The sequence below is a fragment of the Bubalus bubalis genome, chromosome 2 (assembly GCF_019923935.1).
Source record: "Bubalus bubalis isolate 160015118507 breed Murrah chromosome 2, NDDB_SH_1, whole genome shotgun sequence".
In the NCBI taxonomy this organism is placed as follows: domain Eukaryota; kingdom Metazoa; phylum Chordata; class Mammalia; order Artiodactyla; family Bovidae; genus Bubalus; species Bubalus bubalis.
Genome location: NC_059158.1, coordinates 87304286 through 87327714, shown reverse-complemented (window position 1 = coordinate 87327714; position 23429 = coordinate 87304286). Strand labels below are relative to the sequence as shown.

The following is a 23429-nucleotide window of genomic DNA, read 5'->3' as shown; positions in this document are numbered from 1 at the left end:
CTAAACCATTTTCAAAGGTCAGATCTTTGAAAGCCTGACTTATTTGATTAAAGCCATAGAAAAAATCCAGAGTTTATGGATTATCCTTCCTGTCTCTCCCTCTTTTCTCTTCTCGTCTCACTGCCATTATGTCTTAGAGGTTATAGATGGGGTAAAATGTTTTTTTATCTCTTCATTTATATAGAATTACAAGTTGGAACTATTCATCCTGCTAATATTAGAAACTATATCAGGACTAAATTACTGTGCTGTGTGCTTGCATAGAAAATTATTGATGCACCTTAAGCGCCTCAGCAATTTCAATTTCATAAATTTACAAATCCAAAATAAATACGTCTCAGGTAGTGCAAAATTTGCTTTCCACCTTTTATAAATTCTTGACCTTCATAAAGAATCCAAATAATTTCTAATTTCTCTGTTCTAATACCTAAACTATCTTCTGGGTTTCTCAGCTTGATAGAAAGTGCCTGTGAGACTCATTCTTTTGGTTGGTGATTCTCATTAACCTCAGACAAGAGAAATCCCAGTACATAGATCAAAATGAAAGGACCAGTTGGCAATAAACTAAATATATTGCTACATTGGCCACTAAAAGAGAAAGTAGAATGTACAATACTGAAACAAACCTTTCTGTGATGAGGTACCTTCATTCCCTGATGAAATTCTGTCAACTTATAGAGATTTTTTATGGAGACTTAGATCGTTCACCTTGTATCTGGTAGGAAGTATCATGGATTTTTTTATGAGACTTACTGAGCAATCCATAACAGATTAGAAGGGGAAAAAATTGAAGGCCAAGTAAATCTGCAGAAACAAAATGTGCACTGTCATCTTCCTTAACTAATGGTATTGCATCTGCTCCAAGGCTGCTCTAAATTGACACTTGAGAAAAGGCAGCAAGCCTACAACCTCCTCCACTTCTCCCCATGATCCCTACTCCTGCCCCACGCTCCTTTTGCTGTCTCTAGTAATATCATCCTTACATGCCCATCCTAAGACCAAAGTGGTAGATATCCGGCAGGGATCGGAGGTGACACATGCTCAGTTTGTTAACTTCCTGGCAGGCTGGAAGCTTTCAAATTGGACGTGAGAAGAAATAAAAAGTGGTGGAGAACACATCTGAATTTCTTTCTGCCTCTAAGATTTCGTGCTCTCAGTGACTGAAGGAATCTGTATTCAATCAAGCACACTGTAACAGACATCCCAGATGCACTACAGTGAAGTTGTTAAGAACACAGACTTTAGAGACAAATGTCAGAAAGTGAAGTGAAAGTTGCCAAGTCATGTCCAGCTCTTCGCGACCCCATAGACCATACAGTCCATGGAATTCTCTAGGCCAGAATACTGGAGTGGGTAGCCTTTCCCTTCTGCAGGGGATCTTCCCCAACCCAGGTCTCCCACATTGCAGGTGGATTCTTTACCAGCTGAGCCACCAGGAAAGCCCAAGAATGCTGGAGTGGGTAGCCTATCCCTTTTCCAGAGGATCTCCCTCACCCGGAATCTGAACCGGGGTCTCCTGCATTGCAGGCAGAGGTTTACACTTACTAGCTATGTTGCTGCTACTAAGTTGATTCAGTCGTGTCCGACTCTGTGCGACCCCATAGATGGCAGCCCAGGAGGCTCCCCCGCACCTGGGATTCTCCAGGCAAGAACACTGGAGTGGATTGCCATTTCCTTCTCCAATGCAGGAAAGTGAAAATTGAGAGTGAAGTTGTTCAGTCATGTCTGAATCTTAGCGACCCCATGGACTGCAGCCTACCAGGTTCCTCTGTCCATTGGATTTTCCAGGCAAGAGTACTGGAGTGGGTTGCCATTGCCTTCTCCATACTAGCTATGTGCCCTTGGATAAATTAGTTAGCTCTCTTTATGCCTCAGTTTTTGTATCTGTAAAAGAACACCTTCTTTGTAAGGTACTTCAAAGAATTAAATGAGGTAATACATGTAAATCACTTAGAATTGTGCAAGGACAACAGGAAATGCTATATAGGTATTAGTCATTATTATCTTAGCTGAGACTTTTTATAACCTTTCAATGTTCCCAAGCAACGGTCATTTATCCTATGTTGATTTTTCCCCAGACCATGGAACTCATTATCTCCCAAGGTAACTTACTATTTTTCTTTCTTTCTTTCTACAGTGAAGCAAAATTGTGTTCTTTTTGTCTCCTACTTACCTTGAAGTTTACCTTGGAACTCTACAGAAGAATATAATTGATATTTAAATGCAGTTATTTCCTTTCTATAAGCCAAACATCTTCCATTCCTGCAATCACACATCTGTAACATGAATGAGTTTATAACTAGTTTGTCTATGGTCTTTTTAAACAGTAACACCTGGAAAGATGGGTCTGGAAGAAGAACTAGTGCTTCCCTCATTCTAGAGGGAATTCAAAGGTCCTATTCATTTTGGAATTTTATTAGCATCCCCCTATATCCACCTCAGGTGAAAGTCTTAAGTCTTTTTTTGTATGACTGCTACAAATTGCATCTCATCATCCCTTTCTGACCATATGCAATTTTTTCCTGTTTTTTTTGTTTGTTTATAGGATGGTGGATGGTTGTAGAGTAATGTAGTCTGTAAGTAAAAGTAGTAACTAGACAACTTTATAGTTACTCCTGTTATAGCTCATAAGGCATCAGCCTACAACATGAGTTTGTCAAGATATTTTTGGATTTTAGTTTTATCAACCTTTATTTCTTCATACATAAGGAAGTGTCCTCTTTCTTTTGATAGTCAAAAATATGTAGCCATATCATACAATGAGGATGACAGAGCACTGGGAAAGGTAGAGTCCTACTTCTATTGCTAGTCTTAAAATAACAGGCTTAACATACTTCTTACATGCTCAGGCTCTCTGGGTACCTCGCAGCTTTGGTTTGTAATAATAGTTACCCAAAACACTAAAATGGTGTCTATCTATCATCAAGACTGTAAATAATTCTTTAGAATGTTAAAGGCCAAATTAAGATTTTAGAAAATTTTTACTTATAAATCTATAGAAATGAAAAAAAGCCACAAGGTTAGCCTAAAGGAAATCAGAATGAACTTACTGAGAATATGCAAAAGGTACAAAATTGATTTTTAACCCTTGATCTTCTGCTTGCTCAGTTCCTGGATGTCTAGGCAGGCATCTTCTCATGAGTCGCTCTGGCTCTGAGAACTGCCTCTCTGCCCACACAGCACCTTGTACGTATCTCTGCTCTCATCTTTGGCAATGGGTGGAGGAAAATGTTGTTTGCCCGTCGGTCTGTTCCTTAAGATCATGAGCCCCTCAAAGGCAAGAAAAAGCATTTTAATGATTTTTACACCCAGCATAGAACCCAACACTTAATAGATAATATATGTTTATTGAATAAGCATGCCTACCTCCTCCCTACTTCCACCAAATCTCCTTCCCCTCTTCACTCTAAGGGCACTTTGATTCTACACGTCTCTATGACAGAAAACGTACAAATCAACACTGGAGCAATACTTTGGCAGAAATTTATGTTGCGAACTATCCATACCAACCATTCCTCCCAGTGCCATTTATAGCGATTGAGGTGGTAGTGAAAAAAGAGTATCCGTTCCCCGCAAATGCCAGCCCTGTTGTGGCCATTGGCCAATGAAATCCCAGAGCATCAGCCCACCAGCAAGTAGAGGCTAGAAAATTCTGCTTCTCCCACAAATACCATGCCTGGAATATAGATTAGTACTGCAGGTGTCTTTGTCATTAAGTTTCCCAATTAAACACCTACCCGTGCAGCCTGGCTGCTTGTCTCCTTGGCCAGAGTTACAGGCACCTGGGTCCCCTCCTGAAGGAAGAAGCCTATCTCTAAATCCCGGTCAGCAATGAGGAACATCAGCTTTTGTGCCTTCCACCTCCTCCAGGGTAGACTCTGCTTTCCAGGAACTCTTCTTCGGGAGGTCTTTCACCCAGACCTGCCTAGAGAAACTTGTTGTCCTATGGTGGCAGTCTCTTAATTCTTTGATTAGCAAACTGTTGGTCGTTCACCTCTGCCTGAATGGGAATCTGACTTGTGACTCCCAACCCCTAATTTGGACTTGGAGCTCCCCACCCACTGAGTCCCCTCCAGTCCTAAACATAATATTCTAACCCTTGTCAATACCAGCTTGGCTCTCTTGGCTCTCCATACCAATTTGCTCCTTCCTCCCCTGCAGAAATCACTGTATTTCTGTCTGCTCTAGTCACATGGTGTATGACTCTGAGAGGAAAACAGGAGGGGGAGGGAATAGGAAAAGGAACCACTAGAGACAACAAAAGCTTCCATCTGCCTCACATGTTTTGCTTAGAGCCAGAACCAGCATAGGTTCTACATTCCACACACACAGCCAAAATTTCCTCCAAAAGAGTCTTTGTGTCTTCTTTGTCTTGGCCTCAGGACCTTCTTGCAAACAGAGCTCCATCAAGTTGAGACCGATTACCCAGGATTAGCTGGTTCTGCTGTGTCTTGGGCGCATACCAAGCTCATACACCAAAGTAAAAAAAAAAAGGCGGGGGGGAGCGGGGAGAAGAGGGAAGGGGCCCAGAATGGAGGGACCATTGGGGCATTTCCCAGTTAAAGCATCAACAGCGATTTAAAAACAAACAAACAAAACTGTGTTTATAAAATCCAACTCCAAAAAGTAAATTCTTGAGAGAAAAGTTTTCCTTTCACCAATGGCTAGTTCACTTTTTTGTTGGCTATATTTATAGTATTAGATAGGCTTTGTTTTCCCATTATACACAGGAGAGTTTGAGGTTTATATCAGTAAACTAATAAGACAATGTAAGATTCTAAAGGATATTAATACTTCCTTATATGTTAGATAAGTAAATGGAATGTTTTTAATCATAAGCTTATTCATCATTTTAGATTAATTCAGAATTATTTCCTTTTTATACAATAATTTCTTCAGGAATAGAAATATCTCAGGCTTATTTGACACTTAAGAGAGGGTGGTGTTTTAAAGTGGAAAAGAAACTAGACCAAGAATCTGAAGTTCTAAATTCTAGTCTTTTACTGACTGGGAACCTTTGAGTAAGATCTCAGATTTCTCATCCGCAAAATGCAGGAGCTGAACGAGGAGAGGGCTCCATCGCCACAGTCCTTTTCCTGTTTAATAACCTGCTACACTGAGAAAAACACACTCAGATTCAAAAAACAGATTTTAATCTGAGTGCTGCCTCTAACCTTCTTGGTGACTTTGAGCATTTGCCCTCTCCTGTTTCCTCATCTGTAATAAAAAGGAAATGGAACAGATGGTGTTTAAGGACACCAGCTCTGAAATTTTACAACAAAGGAAAATATCTGGGGTGCACATGCTGCCTTCTATTTGCATGTAGATCTTGATGTTTTACTCCAAGTAGCCTGAGAAGAATCTATGTGTTTGTAAAGCATTTCCCCAGTGTTCTGGCACATACACTTATCCATAGAAGAGCAAATCTTAATTCCCTGGGAGGAAAACTCTTAAGAAAGCAGAAAATTGTGGTCAGACTCTGGAATCTAGCATAAACTTTATTATTATGAGGCTTCATCCTAGTGACCCCTGTAGGCCATGTAGCAAAGACAGCTATACTAAAATCTTGTCTTCACCTGCTGTTTATAATTATACTGCTTAGGTCCAAAAGTGATTTCCTAAAACCTTAAAAAAACATGTATCGAATAAGCTTTCTTTAAAATTTTCTGACATGAAAATGTGCTTAATCCAAATGTATTTTGGGATTTACAATTTCTGGATTTTTGTTAAAATGTCCTAGCTCTTCAAGTAAAGTATCTTTGCTTCAAAAGGAAGTCAAAGCTACAGTCACGGTGGTTTACAGACATTTCTGGTAGCCTTTGCTTCATTTCAATATCTTGCCACGATTGGCTGTTGATAGTTACAAAAAAGGAAGTCTTCAAGTTGGGGGATTTCTCAGTGGAAGTTCCCAGTTTAACACAAGGGAGATCTCAGGACAGTTTAAGCAGCATTACTAGAGCCTGCAGATAAAACTTCCAGACTCTGTAACTGTCTACTTTAAAGAGCAGTAGTCTACGAAGGAGTCTTGTAACCTGCAAAAGAGGTAATCAGAACTTTAGTAGTTCTTACCAATTCACAAACTAGCAAGGTAGCCTGGATGTCTTAAACTGCTGTGTTGCAGATTCGCTCTACAATTGATTCTGTTAAGTGAGTAATTTATGATGTGATTCAATAACGTCTTTTGGTCATTGCCATAGTTGGAAATTCAGCCTTTTAAAAAATGTGGTCCCTAGCCAAGATTACGAGAAATTTTTAAAAACTGTGATCCTTTTGCTACTGTCCCAACTTTTAAGATAAAATTTATGTCTCTATTTGAAATGTTTTTTTTAAAGTTTATGTCTGGAATACAGCCTTCTCCAGTGAGTGGTTTCTATAACGTAAAACTTAAAAGGTATCTATTTGGCATAAGTTAAGTTGTATATAGCTTATTAGGTTGAAAAGTAAATACTATATATATATTCATACTTTTTTGGTTAAATTTTTAAAGATCAATTCTGACCTGATTCAGTGTGTTCCTTTCCATCTTCTAAGAAATATGTTTATAAATATTTCTTTACAGTATTTTCCTTATATTAATAGAAAACTTTGCATTACCTATCTTCAAACATTTAAATTTACACAATAGCAATCCAGTCTTATTTCATTATCCGTTGGCCTTTATTTTCACAAGAAGTGAATATTAAAAATTGTGTAGAGTATTCTTAAGAATAAGTTGATTGTTCAAAAAAGATGAAACTACAAGGGTCATCACTACTCTTATATAAGCACCTGCCATTTATCGTGTCTGCCAGAGGGAAAATGATCACAGGACCTTCCAACTAGTAACTAGCAGCTGCTGCTGCCAAGTCGCTTCAGTCGTGTCTGACTCTGTGCGACCCCATAGACGGCAGCCCACCAGGCTCCCCCGTCCCTGGGATTCTCCAGGCAAGAACACTGGAGTGGGTTGCCATTTCCTTCTCCAATGCATGAAAGTGGAAAGTGAAAGTGAAGTCGCTTAGTCGTGTCCGACTCTTAGCGACCCCATGGACTGCAGCCCACCAGGCTCCTCCATCCATGGGATTTTCCAGGCAAGAGTACTAGAGTGGGTTGCCATTGACTTCTCCGAGTAACTAGCAGAGCCAGGGCTTAACCATAAATCCACATCACTTCTTTTTTTCTGGCTCTCTGTTACCACTGCCTTGCCTTCTTACAACACTGAAAAATATTTTAGGATATCTTATCCAAACTGCAAAAAGGATGGGGTTTTGGGGGAAGGGTAATACTGGGCCAAGGTCACAGGAGAGCCAAGTCATTTACAGAAACAGATAATTCATTCCTAGGTCTTCCTTGTCCTTACTTGCCCACCCCATCTCCTCACTCCCTCCAGGGCTCTCTTCTACCTGGGCACAGGTGCTCACATTTATCTGCCCCCATGCAGAACAAGGACCTGGGAATGTATTCCAGGTCTAACCTGACTGAAGTTCCTGCTAGCAGTCAACTAAAGCAATGTCCAATTATTTCTCTTAAACACTTGTGACAGTGAAAGAGATGGCCAACTGGAAGATTCAAAGAAATCTCTAAAATTCCTCCCCAAAAGTGTTGGTTGGAATTTCATGAAACTTATGCACTAATTTGAGGAAAACAATCATTCTTCACAGGAAAGAAACTTCCTGTCTGCAAACATTTTTTCTTTCCATGTGCTAAGGCCTCAGGAAACAGGTTGTTTATTATAAAATGTATTCCAATGCATTTTATCTTCTTCATGAGGGTAACAGGGATGCAATCTTGATAAGGACATTCTTTCCATTGTATTTTCTAACTAAATACTGCTGACATTTAGGAAAGTTCTTGATATAATAATTTTATCTTGCATCCAGTGATTGCATTGATATTTTACTTATTCTAAATTATTTTGGGTAATTCACATGCAATGCCCAGATAGGAAAAACATAACTTTGTCTTCTTTTTTTCTTCTGATGGTAACATTGGCAAGAACTTCTAGAACAGTGTTTAATAACAGGAGATAGCAGCCAACCTCATCATGTTCTGATCTCAGTGGGAATTTCCCTAGTGGTTAACATTAAGAATGACGTTGGCTATTGGTTTGAGATAAACACTTTAATCATAAAAACCAAATAACTACCAAATATACTCCTAACCCTAATTTGCTAAAAGTGAATCAAGACTTCATGTTAAACTATATTCATTGTCTTTTTTATATCATTAGAGACAACCGTACAAGTGTTTCTACTTTTAAACTATATGGGTCCTGTAGTTACATGATACAGTAATTGCATTTTTTAAAGTACATGTTATAGAAATCATCCCACAGTAATAAAAGTAGGTTCATAACTATAAAGTGTATTTTGTTATCGTTCTAGATAATAAATTGGCTGATCAAAACAAAACAAACCAAACCTACACATTTCCTCCTTTTCTCTTCAGTCCACATGCTTTACGCCTCTCCTCTATTATTTTGGCTTCACAATTCAGTTCACAACTCAAATTAACAGAAAAGAATGAAAACAATGTGGCATAGCCAAGGAACCCTATCAAGGCAGAGCAACCATTACTCAAACAAAGCAGCTGCTCCTACACATTGTGCAAAAAGCTTTCTCCCTATTTTAGCAGTGCTATCTGCAGGCCACGGTTCAGCCAAAAGTGGTGTGCAAAATGTGTGTCCAAATTGATTCACCTTATACCAGTTTATATTAACAAAATACATACTGAAAAAGAAATGCCTATAGTTTATTGAGAGTTTTTGCATTCCTATTTATAAGTGAAATTAATCTTCATTTTTATTTTCTGATAAAACTACCAAACATTTCCATGTTCTAAAAAAGTTTCATGGGACTTAGTGGCTCCTTGAGATATTTAAATAGAAAATCTTAGCACGTTTGTCCTTGGCACACATTTTTGGAAGTAGTTCTTTAAAAGCTTTTCAATGTTTTCTGTTGTTATTGATCTATTCAAGTTTTATGCTTATTTTTCACACAGTTTAGGTTTTTTATGTATTTTATAAGTAAAGTTTTATGAAAGTTTTCAAATGTATTATTATGCAAAGTATTGTATTTCTGATCATCTTCATAACCATATGGATAACCATTTTCATTATTAACTTTATCCATTTATGTTTTCTCTTTTTTCCCTGATATGACATGTCAAAGTACGAATCTCTTGGATGTATCACTTTTATGGTTAGCTCTTTTTTAAATAATTAATTATTGCCTTTATCTTTATTCTATTTTCCTACTGCCCTTCCCTCTTTTTTTTAAACTATTTTACTTTTCCTTTCCTTAGTTTTAGAGTTGGATGTTTAGTTCATTTATTTGTATTATTTCTTATTTGGGAATCAAAGTATTTAATTCTAGGAATTTTCTGAATACTATTTTAACGACTCTTAAACACTTTTGCTATGTCAATTTCACATTATTATTTTGTTTTTTAGTTGCCATTTTATTTCCTCTCTGATCCCAGAGTTATTTAGGAAAACAAAGGGTTTTTTCTTTAGCTAATAGATTTTTTTAGAACAGTTTTAGATTTAGAGTAAAAGTGAACAAACCCTACAGAGAGCTCCAGGTACAACCCTGCCTCTTCCCCATCCTTCCCCCTGCTCCCCAAGACACATAGTTTCCCCTATTATTAAAATATTAATGTATGGTACACTTGTGACAATTGAGGAACAATATTGGTACATTCTTATTAACTCAGTTTATAGTTTATTTAAATTTCCTTATTTTTTCCTTTTAAAAAATTGAGGTAAAATTCAGAGCAAAATTAAACATCGTAAAGTGAACTATTCAGTGGTATTCTGTCCTCTCATAATCTTGTGCAACCACCACATCTATCTAGTTTCAAAGCATTTTTATTACCCCAAAAGGAAACCCTGTACCATTAAGCAGTTGCTCTGCTTTCTTGTTCTCTTCAGTCCCTGGGGACAACCAGTCTGTGTTCTGTCTATACGAATATAGCTATTCTGCATATTTCATGTAAGTGAAATCATATATGTGACTTTTGCTGTCTGACTTTTTTCATCCAGCGTAAAGTTTTCAAGACACATCTATGTAGTGTGTACATGCAATTTATTAATCCATTCATCTACTGATGGACAGGGTGGCTGAGCTGTTTTCCCTTTTTGGCTGTTGTAAACATAATGCCGCTATGACTGTGCATTTGCATTGTTTGAGTACCTAATTTCAATTCTTTTAAGTATTTGCCTCACAGTATAATTGTGCATTTGAATGATTTTCTTATGTTTAACCTCCCTTTCATTCCAGGGATAAACCACACTTGATCATGATGTATAATCTACTTAATATGCTACTAAATTCAGTTTGCAAGTATTTTGTGGAGAATTGTTGCATCTTCATCCATAAAGAACCGACTCCAGTTTTCTTGCCTGGAGAATCCCAGGGAAGGGGGAGCCTGGTGGGCTGCCGTCTATGGGGTCACACAGAGTCGGACATGACTGAAGTGACTTAGCAGCAGCAGCAGCAACAGCATCCATAAAGCACACTGGTTTTTAGTTTTCTTTTCTTGTAGTATCTTTGTCTGGCTTTGGTATCTGAGTAATGCTGGCCTCATACAATGAGTTGGGAAGTATTCCCTCCTCCTTTATTTTTTTAAGAGTTTGACAAGTGAAGTGAAGTGAAAGTCACTCAGTCATGTCCGACTCTTTGTGACACCAGGGACTATACAGTCCATGGAATTCTCCAGGCCAGAATACTGGAGTGGGTAGCCTTTCCCTTCCCCAGGGGAGCTTCCCAACCCAGGGATCGAACCCAGGTCTCCGGCATTGTGGGTAGATTTTTTACCAGCTGAGCTACAAGGGAATCATTCTTCTCTAAGTGTTCAGTAGAATTCACTGGTGAAGCCATCTGGTCCTGAACTGCTTTTGGGAGGTTTTTGGTACTGAGTCTTTATTTGATATAAATGTCTTTATTTGATATAAATCTATTCAGTTTTTTTTTCCTAGATTCAGTTTTGGTATTTTGTGTTTATAGGAATTTATATATTTCATCTAGATTATCTAATATTTTGGTGTGTGGTTATTCACACTATTGTTTTATAAATAATTTTTTTTTTCTGTTTGGTGTGGTAATGTCCCCATTTTCATTTCTGATTTTAGTTACTTCTTTTCCTTTTTCCTAAGTCTAGCTAAAGTTTCTTCTATTTTTTGATCTTTTCAAAGAACTGACTTTGACTTCATTGATATTATTTTTCTATTCTTTATTTTATTCATCTCTGCTCCAATCTTTATTATTTCCTTCCTTCTTCTGTCTTTGGATTTAGTTTGCTCTTTTTCTTTACTTCCTTGAGCTGTAAAGTTAGGTTACTGATTTAAGATCTTTCTTCTTTTTTAATGTAGACATTTACTTCTATTAATTTCCCTCTGAGCACTGCTTTCATGGCATCCTATAAATTTTGGTATGATTTAATTTTTTTCACCCATCTCTAAGTCTAATTTCCTTTTTTAACTCATTGGTTACTTAAAAATGTGTTGGTTGACTTCCATATTTGTGGATTTTTCATTTTTCCTTCTGTTATTGATTTCCAGCTTCATTTCATTTGGTTGGAGAATATACTTTGCATGATTTCAATCTTTTTAAATATATTGAGACTTTTTGTGGCCTAACATTTGATCTGTCTAAGACGGGAGAATGTTCTATATCCACTTCAGAAGAATGTGTATTTTGCTGCTGTTGGGTGGAATATTCTATATATACATATCTGTTAGATCTATTATTTATGTTATTATTCAAGTCTACTATATCCTTTTTGGTCTTCTGCTTTTCTATCCATTACTAAAAATGATGCAGTTAAGTCTCCAACTGCTAGTGTAGTACTCTATTTCTCCCTCCAGTTCTATCATTTTTTTGTGTTATATACTTGGGGGGGGGGAGGCTCTACTGTTTGATGTGTATATGTGTGTAATTGTTATGTCTTCTTGATAAATGACACTTTTGCAATACATAAGGTCTCTTTTTTGTCTCTAGTAACAGTTTTTAACTTAATCTATTTTGTTTGATATCAATTTAGTCACCCCATCTCTCTTCCACTATTTGCATGAAAAATTTATTTCTGTTATTTTATTTTCAACATACTTGTGTCTATGGATCTAAAGCAAGTCTATTATAGACAGTATATTGCTTGATCTTGTTATATTATCCACTCCACAAAACTCTGCCTTTTGATTAAGAGGTTAATCTATTAACAGTTAAGGAATTACTGGTAAGTAAGGGTTTACTTCTGCATTTTTATTATTTGACTTCTATATACCTTATACCATTTTTCTGGTCTTCACTTCCTCCACTACTGCCTTCTTTTGTGTTTGATTCTTTTCTGTGTACCATATTATTCCCTTCTCATTTTCTTTTATGTATTTTTTCAGATATTGTCATAGTGGTTATCATGGGGATTATAATTTGAAACATTTATAACAATCTAATTTGAGTTAATACCAGCTTAGCCTTAATAATACAGAAAGCTCTACTCCTATACAGTTTATTTCCCTCTTCTACATCCTTGTAATCACAAATTTCATCTTTATACATTGTGTGCCTGTTAACATAGATTGATAAATTATTTTTAAGCATTTTCTTTTAAATACGTAGGAAATAAAAAGTTACAAACCAAAAACAAAATCATGACAGTCTTTATAGCTACCTAGATAGTCTATGGGGTCACACAGAGTCAGACACGACTTAAGTGACTTAGCAGCAGCAGCAGATAGTTACCTCAACCAAAGTGTATTTCTTTGTGTTGCTCTGAATTATTGTCTAACGACCCTTTTATCTGAGTGATAGTTGCTCAGTCATGCCTGACTCTTTGCAACCCCATGGACTGTAGCCTTTCAGGCTCCTCTGTCCATGGAATTCTCCACGCAAGATTACTGGAGTGGTTGCCATTTCCTTCTCCATTTTATCTGAAGGACCCTTAATTCCTTTAAGGGTAAATCTATCAGCAACAAACTTTCTCAGATTTTTTTTTTTTGTATCTCAGAATGTCATAATTTCTCTTTCATTTTTGAAAAATGGTTTTGCCAGATACAGAATTTTTCATTGACACCTATTTTTTTCCCCAGCATTTTAAGTATGTCATCCCACTGCCTCTGGCCTCCATGATTTCAAAGTGAAATTGGCTGTTAATCTTACAGAGGATCCCTTGTATATAAAGAGTTGCTTCTCTTTTGCTGCTTTCAAGATTCTCTTATTATTGTCTTTGGCATTTAACACTTTGATTATAATGTATCTCAGGGTGAATCTATGAGTTTAGCCTACTTGAGTTCATTGAACTGCTTGAATGTGCAGATTCATTCTTTCAACATATCAGGAAGTTTTCAGCCATTATTTCTTTAAATTTATTTTCTGCTCCTTTACTCTCACCTCTCCTTCAGAACTTCCATAATGTATATTTTGGTTTGCAAGATGATGTTTTATAGGTCTCTTAGACTCTATGCACTTTTCTTTATTCTTTCTTTTTTTTTCTGTCCCTCTATCTGGATAGTTTCAATTATCTTATCATCACATTTACTAACTTATTTTGCCTGCTCAAATCTGTTGTCAAACTCCTCTAGTGAATTTTCCATTTCACTTATTGTATTGTTCATCTCCAAAATTTCTATTTGGTTTCTTTTTACAATTTTTTTTATCCCTTTTACTGATAATCTCATTTTGTTCATATACCATGTTCTGACTTCCTTTGGTTGCTTGTCCATGGTTTCCTTTAGCTCTTTGGGCATATGTAAGACAATTGATTTAAAGTAAGATATTTTTATACTAAGTACAATCTCTACATTTCCTTAAGGTAAACTTTTAAAGACTTTTTAAATGATAATTCTGACTACTTACTTAGTAAAATTAAAAATCAACTGCATGTAGAACCAGCTACTTAAGTTACAGATATTACCTGTACAACATGGGTTTGAACTGGTGGGGCCACTAATACATGGATTTTTTTTACAAACGTACTACAGTACTGCTTCTCTGGTGGCTCAGTGGGTAAAAAATCCACTTGCAAAACAGGAGACTGCCTGCTATGCAGGAGATCTGGGTTCAGTCCCTGGGTCAGAAAAATCCCCTGGAGATGGAAATGGCAACCCACCCCAGTATTCTCATCTGGGAAATCCCATGGACAGAGGAGCTTGGCAGACTATAGTCCATGGGGTCACAAGAGTCGGACACAACTTAGTGACTAAACCACCAACTACCACCACCACAGTCCTACATGATTTGTAGTTGGTTGAATCTGCAGCTACAGAACCATGGATATGGAGGGCTGACTGTAAAGTTATGTGTATTTTCAACTCCTTAGAGGGGTTGGTGTCCCAGCCTTCTGGTTGTTCAACTATCAACTGAATCAGCTAATGTTTACTGAGTTCGTCCTATAATTTAGGTCCTGTTCATATATTATCCCACTGTACACACACACATATAGACACAACATTTGAGGCCAGTAATATTGTAATTTATACTTGACAGGAGAAGAAACTGAAGCTCAGAGTTAGTAAAGTCATGTGGTTAGTGAATGGCAATACCAACATACCAATGAGGCAATTTTAATGACAGCTCTCATTTATAGTCTGTTTGCATTAGCCTATATGAGCTTGAGTTTGCCTTTGTGAGGGAAATGGCCATCTAGGCCTCAGACTGGTAATGCAAGTTTCTTTAATATCAGTTATAATAGCCATTCTAACTTCAAAAACATCTAAATATGTGTCTTAGAATTTAAAGTGTGGTGCATATCATAAAGCAAAACGGATAGGGTGAAATATGAGCCCATAGTTCTAACCTGCAAGAGAAGTGAAGTGAGGGCCTTGCTTTGACTCAGTCCATTCAGCTGAGGCCTTAACAGACCAAGCAAAATGTGAAGGAAACATGTTCTGCGATGAAGAAAACACACTTGCAAACAGGACAGAACTATTCTGTTGAAAAGAACAAAACAGGGATCATTGGAGGTATTGAAAAAAGCCAAAAGAGGAGGCAGGATATGAGTCTATAGAGAAGTAAGAAGAAACCTTATGCTATGTTTCAGTTCAGTTCAGTTCAGTTCAGTCCAGTCGCTCAGTCGTGTCCGACTCTTTCTTTAGAGTTTGGATTTTATCCTAAGGTTAATAGGAAGTAACCTTAGGTGCCAAAGGAACATAATCAAATTTAGAAAGTAACCTTAGGTACTAAAGGAATCTTAGGTACTAAAGGAACATAATCAAATTTAGACAGTATGAAGGATTCTTTAAAAACTAGGAATAAACTATCATATGACCCAACAATACCATTACTGGGCATATACCCTGAAGAAACCATAATTGAAAAAGAATACACATAATCCAATGTTCATTGCAGCACTGTTTTTTTACCAGTAGCTAGGACATGGAAACCACCTAAATGTCCATCAAAAGATGAATGGATAAAGAAGTTACATAGATAATATTCCATTGCGTATATGTAGTGGAATATTACTCAGCCATAAAAAGGAATGCATTTGAGTCTGTTCTAAAGAGGTGGATGAATCTAGAGCCTATTATACAGAGCGAAGTAAGTCTGTATCTTACTTCACAGACTAAAGAAAGAGAACAACAAATATATTAACACATATATATGAAGTCTAGAAAGATGATACTGATTTGCCTATTTGCAGAGTAGCAATGGCAACACAGACGTAGAGGACAGACTTGGGGAAGGGGAAAGAGGGACGAATTGAAAGAGTTACATTGAAACATATCCATCACCATATGTGAAATAGACAGCCAGTGAGAATTTGTTGTCAGACTCAGGGAACTCAAACTGAGTGCTCTGTGACAACCTAGAGAGGTGGGATGGGGTGGGAGGTGCGAGGGAGGTTCAAGAGGGAGGAACATATGTATACCGATGGCTGATTCATGTTGATATATGGCAGAAACGTGGCTCAGATGGTGAAGTGTCTGCCTACAATGCGGGAGACCCGGGTTCAATCCCTGGGTTGGGAAGATCTCCTGGAGAAGGGAATGGCACCCCACTCCAGTACTCTTGCCTGGAAAATCCCATGGACGGAGGAGCCTGGTGGGCTGCAGTCCATGGGGTCGCTAAGAGTCAGACATGACTGAGCGACTTCACTTTCTTTCTTTCAACACAGTACTGTAAAGCAATTATCCTCCAATTAAAAATTTTAAAAAGAATTTTTTTAAAAAAGAAAAAAATTGGAATTTGCCGAGAGAAAGTTAGGGGAAATGTTAGAAGACAAACATGGTAAATGTGAATTTGAAGATGGTCTGAACAAAGAGTGTCAATAGAAACAGTGTGGTGGTGAGGACAGAGGGTGACAATGAGGGCAGAGTGAGGTGAAAGTCACTCAGTCATGTCCGACTCTTTGCGACCCCAGGAACTACACAGTCCATGGAATTCTCCAGGCCAGAGTACTGGAGTGGGCAGCCGTTCCCTTCTCCAGGGGAGCTTCCCAACCCAGGGATCAAACCCAGGTCTCCCGCATTGCAGGCGGATTCTTTACCAGCTGGGCCACAGGGCAGCCCAAGGACAGAGTATATGCTTGCAAAAAAAAACAAAAAACAAACAAACTCAGACTTTCCTGCCAGTCCAATGGTTAAGACTCTGAGCTTTGGCTGCAGGGCATGGGTCTGATCCCTGGCTGGGGAACTAAGATCCCACATGCCATGTGGTGCAGCCAAAAAAAATGTTTTTTAATGTTGTAGAGGAATGCTCACAAGAGTTGCTTATTAAATGATTGATAAACCACTGGGATGAGAGTTTTACATCTTTGTTATCTGAGCAATGTTTTGCTTTCTTTGTTCCTCTATTGAGGAACATGAAAAAATAAGGAATTACCTGAGGGGCCAGTGCTTAGGATTCTGTGCTTTCACTGCCGAGGGTCTGGGTTCAATTCCTGGTAAGGAACTAAGAACCCATGAGCCATGAGATGTGGCCAAAAAAATAAACAAACATGAAAAAATAAACATATAATTTTCAATTCTATTTGTAATTATTTATCTTCATGTTTAAAAAAAAAACATAAAATAGTATATGTTCAATTACAATGTCATTGCTAGAATGAGAACCTATCATTTCCTTGTTTTCACAAATAGAAAATGAGGAAATTAGAACTTTCTCCTTCATGCCACCTCTTTTCCAACCACTTGAGATCTTGTTGCTATAATCAGGAAGTTTAGAACACATTATTACTAAATTATTTATTTATACTTGGACTGTATGTCTTAAAAATCACTTTTAATATTCTCATTATATTTGTGACAAGTTTTTGTCTCATCCAATATTTAAATTATTTCAAATATTTATAGGTATTTCTTTTATAACAGAATTTCATCTTTCTTAGTTTTTGTACTTGGATTTCCTTCCTGACTTACTAAAGTGTATATTCGATTATTTCGGTACAGAGGTGATATATTTCTGAACTATAAGGTATCTAAGAATGTCTTAGTTTTCCTTTCCTATGCAAATGATAATTTGTGTGGGTATAAACTTTGTAAGTCAAATCTATTTCAGGCTACTGTATATGTTATTCTATTCAGCTTCTGAAGTTTAATATTGAAGATAAGTCTATTTTTCTTTTTCTTCCTTTGAAAGTAGTTTATTTTTTCTGAATTCTTTTTTTCTTTTAGCTGTACTGTCTTAGCTTCAGCATGTGGGATCTTAGTTGTGGAATGTGGGATCTAGTCCTCTGACCGAGAATTGAACTGGCCCTCTTTCATTGGAAGTGGGGAATTTTAGCCACTGGACCGCCAGAGAAGTCTCTTCTCTGGATTTTTATTGAATTGTTTCCATACTTGAGACCGAGAAAGCTTTCCCTCACCTCCTCTCTCCAATGTTTTTTGAGCACCCTATTCTTACCCCATTGTAATGTTATAATAGCATATTGTGTAGCAACTGCCTGTTTCTCATATGCATATCCTCCACAAAAGACACTAAATTCTTTTTTAGGTAAAACTGTGTCTTCATAGTCTTTGTGACCCTAACTTTTATCATACAGCAAGCACTCACAAAATAGTTCCTTAATTAATGAATGAATTGATACATCATTGAATAGTAAAATTTTTCTCTGGATAGATTAAAATGTTTGATCTCTTTTTATTGGTATGTTTCAAAACTCACTGAGGTTTTTTTCATCTCTGATTGCCTTATATCAAACTATTACTTCAGATATATTCTGATATATCTTAAGCTGCTATTTCTGTTCCATTTCCTCAGATTTCTTTTTCAAAAGATGGAGCACTCTCTCTCCATTATTATTATTTCCATTTAATTGTTTCCATCCATTTATCCTTTCCCTTGTAGCTCAGATGGTAAAGAATCTTCCTGCAATGTGGGTAGACCTAGGTTCGATCCCTGGGTTGGGAAGATGCCCTGGAGAAAGGAATGGCTACCCACTCCAGCATTCTTGCCTGGAGAATTCCAGGGACAGAGAAGACTGGCTTCTGTCCATGGGATCAGAAAGAGTCGGACATGACTGAGCAACTGACATTTTCTCTTTTTCACTTCATTGCTGCTGCTGCTGCTAAGTCACTTCAGTCGTGTCCAACTCTGTGCAACCCCATAGATGGCAGCCCACCAGGCTCTGCCGTTCCTGGGATTCTCCAGGCAAGAACACTGGAGTGGGTTGCCATTTCCTTCTCCAATGCAGGAAAGTGAAAAGTGAAAGTGAGGTCACTCAGTTGTGTCTGACTCTTCATGACCCCTTGAACTGCAGCCTACCAGGCTCCTCTGTCCATGGGATTTTCCAGGCAAGAGTACTGGAGTGGGTTGCCATTGCCCTCTGTTTCACTTCATTATCTTTCCTCTAATCATTGATTTAACATTCTGTAGTATGTATTCCCTTTCTTATGTTCAAATAAATATTCAGATTTTGACATTGCATGTTCTACGTCCTTACAGCCTTAACTTACCCATCTTTGTTATTTCTCCCTTCTTATCTTAGTCTAATATCATGTCTTAGATTTCAAGTTTTGTATCACAGAGAATACAAATCCGATTCTTTCCGTTTACTTATGGTTATGGCAAACCATTTTCTAAAGTGTTCACTTTCCCCAAATTTTGGGGGACTTTGTTCTTCTTCCTTTATGCAGCACAATCTTTTCAAAAGGATGCTTTATCTTGTATTACACTTATTAATACAAGTTTATCTTGTATTAAACTCATTGCAAGTTTTTTGTAGCCCTTATAACTAGATGTGTGGATTTTATTTGGTTCTTCTCATTATCTGTCTGATTTCTACTAGCTCCTCAGCATAGGTCTTGAGCTGGGAGACATAAAGACATGCATAGCTCATATCTAACTTTTGAATCTAAAGCTAACATTTATCAACGTTCTCACTATGAGTACTGGCCTAAGGCGAGATTCCTCACCCTTATTGTCGAGTTATTATAATATGAAGAGAGAATTCCTGGTTAATTAGAAAAAAAAATCATTCATCTTTTCCTTGACCGGCACCATGTATGAAAATTAAACTCCCAGAGGGTCAAACACACCAGTCTGTCTGCCCAGGCCCTTCCATTATTTGCTTCACATATCCTTAGATACAGAATATCACATGTGTCTACACCTATTGGAATCATGTTGGTATTCTCCAAACCAGAGGTCCAAACTATCAATAGATAATAAAAAGAAGTACTAATGGGAGAATGATGGGGCAACAAGATGTAAAAAAAAAAAAAAAAAAAATAGCATTTGGAGGTAATACGTACTAGTGGAATTAGTACTGTCCATTTCACTAGTAGGTGCCATGAGGCAGATAGCTTGCTTACTATCCTTAAAGTCACAAGTTTGCTCACCTTCAAACTACAAAGCTTCGTGTCCATTTCAGCCCTATGGTTCTTGAAAATGGCGAAAAATCTTGTCAAATTCTGTCAGTAGGAGCCTGTCAACAGGGTTACATCTACTCTTGAAGACTTAAGTCCCAAGGTAGCAAAGCTTGGCAAGTGAGTGCCTATTTCAATTGAGGGCCCTATACTGGGTATAGCTTCTCAGCCATGTGCAGTGGGTCTGGTCATCAATCCTGCCTTTTGATGCTATTATGAGTTCTTATATTTTTCTGATTTTTCATAAGGCATTTAATTCAGAGAGTTTGAGACAAACACAGCTAGTCCAGATGTCATCCTAAATCAGAAGTCAACCAGATTCTATTAATAGTGATATTTCACATCAAAGATTTGACTGAGCTCATTGATGCATACCTGACATTCCAAGTTGTAGTAGTATTTATACTGGCAGCTTTCCTTGTTTCTGGATTTATATTCAGAACCCTCAATAAAATATTTAGCAGTTTTGAAAATAGGTTCTGAAATGGTTTTAATAAGCCTGCAGTTCTCATTTTCATTTCATCCTACCCTTCAATACTTGCTTGCTAACCTTAGGTACATAATAATATAAGTTAAATTAGAGTGAAATTATATCACTTTTAAAGGGTTATTCCTCAAATTCCTAACCTTAATAAAACATATTGTATTTAACAAGTTTATCATGGGGCTTCCCTGGTGGCTCAGTGGTAAAGAATGCACCTGCCAATGCAGGGGACACGGATTCCATCCCTGGTCCGGGAAGACCCCACATGCTGCAGAGTAACTAAGCCTATGTGCCACAACTGTTGAGGCTGTGCCCTAGAGCCCAGGAGCTACAACTACTGAAGACCACGTGCCCTAGAGCCCGGGCTCTGAAACAAGAGAGGCCACCATGATGAAAAGCCATGCACCACCTCTAGAGAGCAGCCCCCACTCTCCACAACTAGAGAAAAGCCCACGCAGCAGTGAAGGCCCAGCGGAGCCAAAAATAAATTTTTAAAAATTCATTATAAAAAAGGAAAATGTTTGACACCATTTTAGCACAAAACTCATCCATTTAGCCCAGCATTTATGCATATTTCAGCCATTGGAGAAGTATGCAGCCACTTCTCTTCATGACTACAACATTATGGGAGTGGAAAGATAAAAATATATAGTTAAGAAATGGATATGTTTAATTTTTTCTTTCTTTATTTAAAATGTTTAGCACTTTCATATTTCAAAATGCTCATGAATTCAGTTTTAGATTCTGAGTATATTATTAAATTCTACTATTTAAATTAGAAATAGTCAAAGTAGCTCCTTCAATTTGCTCAAAAGCAGTGCTGGATAAGTTAGACTTCATTAAAATTAAATTTTTTTGCTCTGCAAAAGACACTGTAAAGAGAATTAAAAGACAAGCCACAGACTGGTAGAAATATTTTCAAAAGATACATCTGATAAAGGACTGTTATACAAAATATACAGAGAATTCTTAAAATTCAACAATAAGAGAACAAACAATCCAGTTTTAAAATGGATCAAGAACTTTAACAGATAGTTTACAAAAAAAGATATACAGACTAAAATCACCATGTGAAAAGATGCTCCACATTATATATCATCAGGGAAATGAAAATTAAAACACAATGAGATACCACTACAATCCTTTTAAAATGGCCAAAATCCAGAACACTGACAACACCAAATGCTGATGAGGATGTGAAGCAAAAATAATTCTCTTACATTGTTGCTGCCGCTGCTGCTGCTGCTAAGTCGCTTCAGTCGTGTCCGACTCTGTGCAACCCCATCGACGGCAGCCCACCAGGATCCTCCATCCATGTGATTTTCAAGGCAAGAGTACAGGAGTGGGTTACCATTGCCTTCTCCAGCTTTTGCTCTACAACCCAACAATCACACTGCTTTATATTTAGGAGTGTGAAAGCAGCTGAAAACACACACAAAACCCTGCATACTAATGTTTATAGTAGCTTTATTCATAATTGCCAAAAGTTGGAAGCAACCAAGATGTCTTCCAGTAGGAATGGATAAACTGTGGTACATCCAGACAATGGAGTATTATTCAGCATTAAAAAAAAAAGATTTTTCAAGCCATAAAAAGACATGGAGGAAATTCAAATGCATATTACTAAGTGAAAGAAGCCAATCTGAAAAGGCTACATCAAGTGTGGTTCCAACATATGACATTCTGGAAAAGGCACAACTATGAAGACAGTAAAAAGATGAGTGGTTGTCAGAGATTAGGGAGAGGAAGAGATAAACAAGTAGAGAATAGAGGGTTTTTAGGATAATGAAATTATTCTAGTATAGTTCAGTTCAGTTCAGTTGCTCAGTCGTGTCCGACTCTTTGCGACCCCGTGAACCACAGCACGCCAGGCCTCCCTGTCTATCACCAACTCCCAGAGTCCACCTAAACCCATGTCTATCAAGTCGATGATGCCATCCAGCCATCTCATCCTCTGTCGTCCCCTTCTCCTCCTGCCCTCAATCTTTCCCAGCATCAGGGTCTTTTCCAATGAGTCAGCTCTTTGCATCAGGTGGCCAAAGTATTGGTGTTTATGGTACTACAATTATGGATACACGTCAGAGTATATAGAGTATACTGGTATCCTCCAGTATAGTATAATACTATAATGATAGATATATGTCATTTATGCTTCTGTCAATACTCATGGAATGTATGATACCAAGACTGAACCCTAATGTAAACTATGGACTTTGGATGATAATATGCCAATGTAGTTTCATCAGTTGTGACAAATGTATCACTCTGTTGAGAAATGTTGATGATGAAGAGTCTTATGCATGTTTCAGAGTAGGGAGTGTATGGTAAATCTCTATATGTTCCTTGCAAATTTGCTGTGAACTTAAAATCGCTCACAAATTTTTTTTTAAAAGTACTGTACTATCATGATTAACTCAATTACTTATTACAAGAAAACTGTTCAACTGGTCACAATGCTCTACCAAAAAGTTTCTGTTTTTTAAAAAGACAATGTTTTTAAAATTATGTTTTGGCTTTGACTTAAAAATAAGCCAAATATTTGAGATAATCCAGTAAAATACACTGTAATTTGGCAAGTCTTTAAATCCTTAGATGTACTGGGCCTAAAGAAAGAAGTGTAAACGTCCATGATTCAGAAGTGTAGGGAGAAATTGAGGCAATCAGAACTTGATTGTTATGCTCTAACAGAGAAAAGTTACTATCCTAGGAGGAGCAAGATCCTGGACTCCCCTGGAAGGATAGCAGCTTCTAAGTAATATGCAGCAGTACAACTAGAAAAAAAGGAGCTCAAGACTGCAGAGCTAGGCTTGAAACGTTCAGGATGAAGAAAGAATCTTGGATAGACTGAAGACCTGTCTAAGCATGGCTTGTCCAAGATCACTAGGACAGGCATGTTCTCAAATTTGGAAATTTCATCAAGTCTGTGGATATAAAGCTATGTTCTAGAGTGGGTTCTACCTGACAACAATATATAGTATTCATGGTCATTTTAATCTTGGTTTTGAAATTGCTATTTTCAACACCCTTAATATGCTTGTGCTTGATGATAAAGTCTTTTTCAAACACCACCAACTCTTGTCAGATACATGCAAAAATAGTGAGTTTTTAAAAATATTGTTTTAATTAAATAAATAGTAGGCTTCTGGAAGTGTTACATGCATTCAG

The 23429-nt window shown here is 37.4% G+C and overlaps 1 protein-coding gene and 1 long non-coding RNA gene across 2 annotated transcripts in view; one reads left to right on the top strand and one right to left on the bottom strand.

Annotated features, from left to right (window-relative positions):
- Positions 1-1828: 1828 nt before the first annotated feature.
- LOC102398662 lies at positions 1829-5773 on the bottom strand. The gene is made up of 3 exons (XR_006547792.1): positions 3738-5773; positions 3367-3433; positions 1829-3270 (listed from the first exon to the last, which is right to left on the bottom strand). It is a non-coding gene; the product is annotated as an uncharacterized LOC102398662 (long non-coding RNA).
- Positions 5774-5911: 138 nt separating this feature from the next.
- The window catches only part of TANK (TRAF family member associated NFKB activator), a 97918-nt gene continuing 80400 nt past the window's right edge, over positions 5912-23429 (top strand). Inside the window, exon 1 of the mRNA XM_006074295.4 lies at positions 5912-6043. The gene's annotated coding sequence lies outside the window, so the exon portion shown is untranslated. The remainder of the gene's footprint in view (positions 6044-23429) is intronic.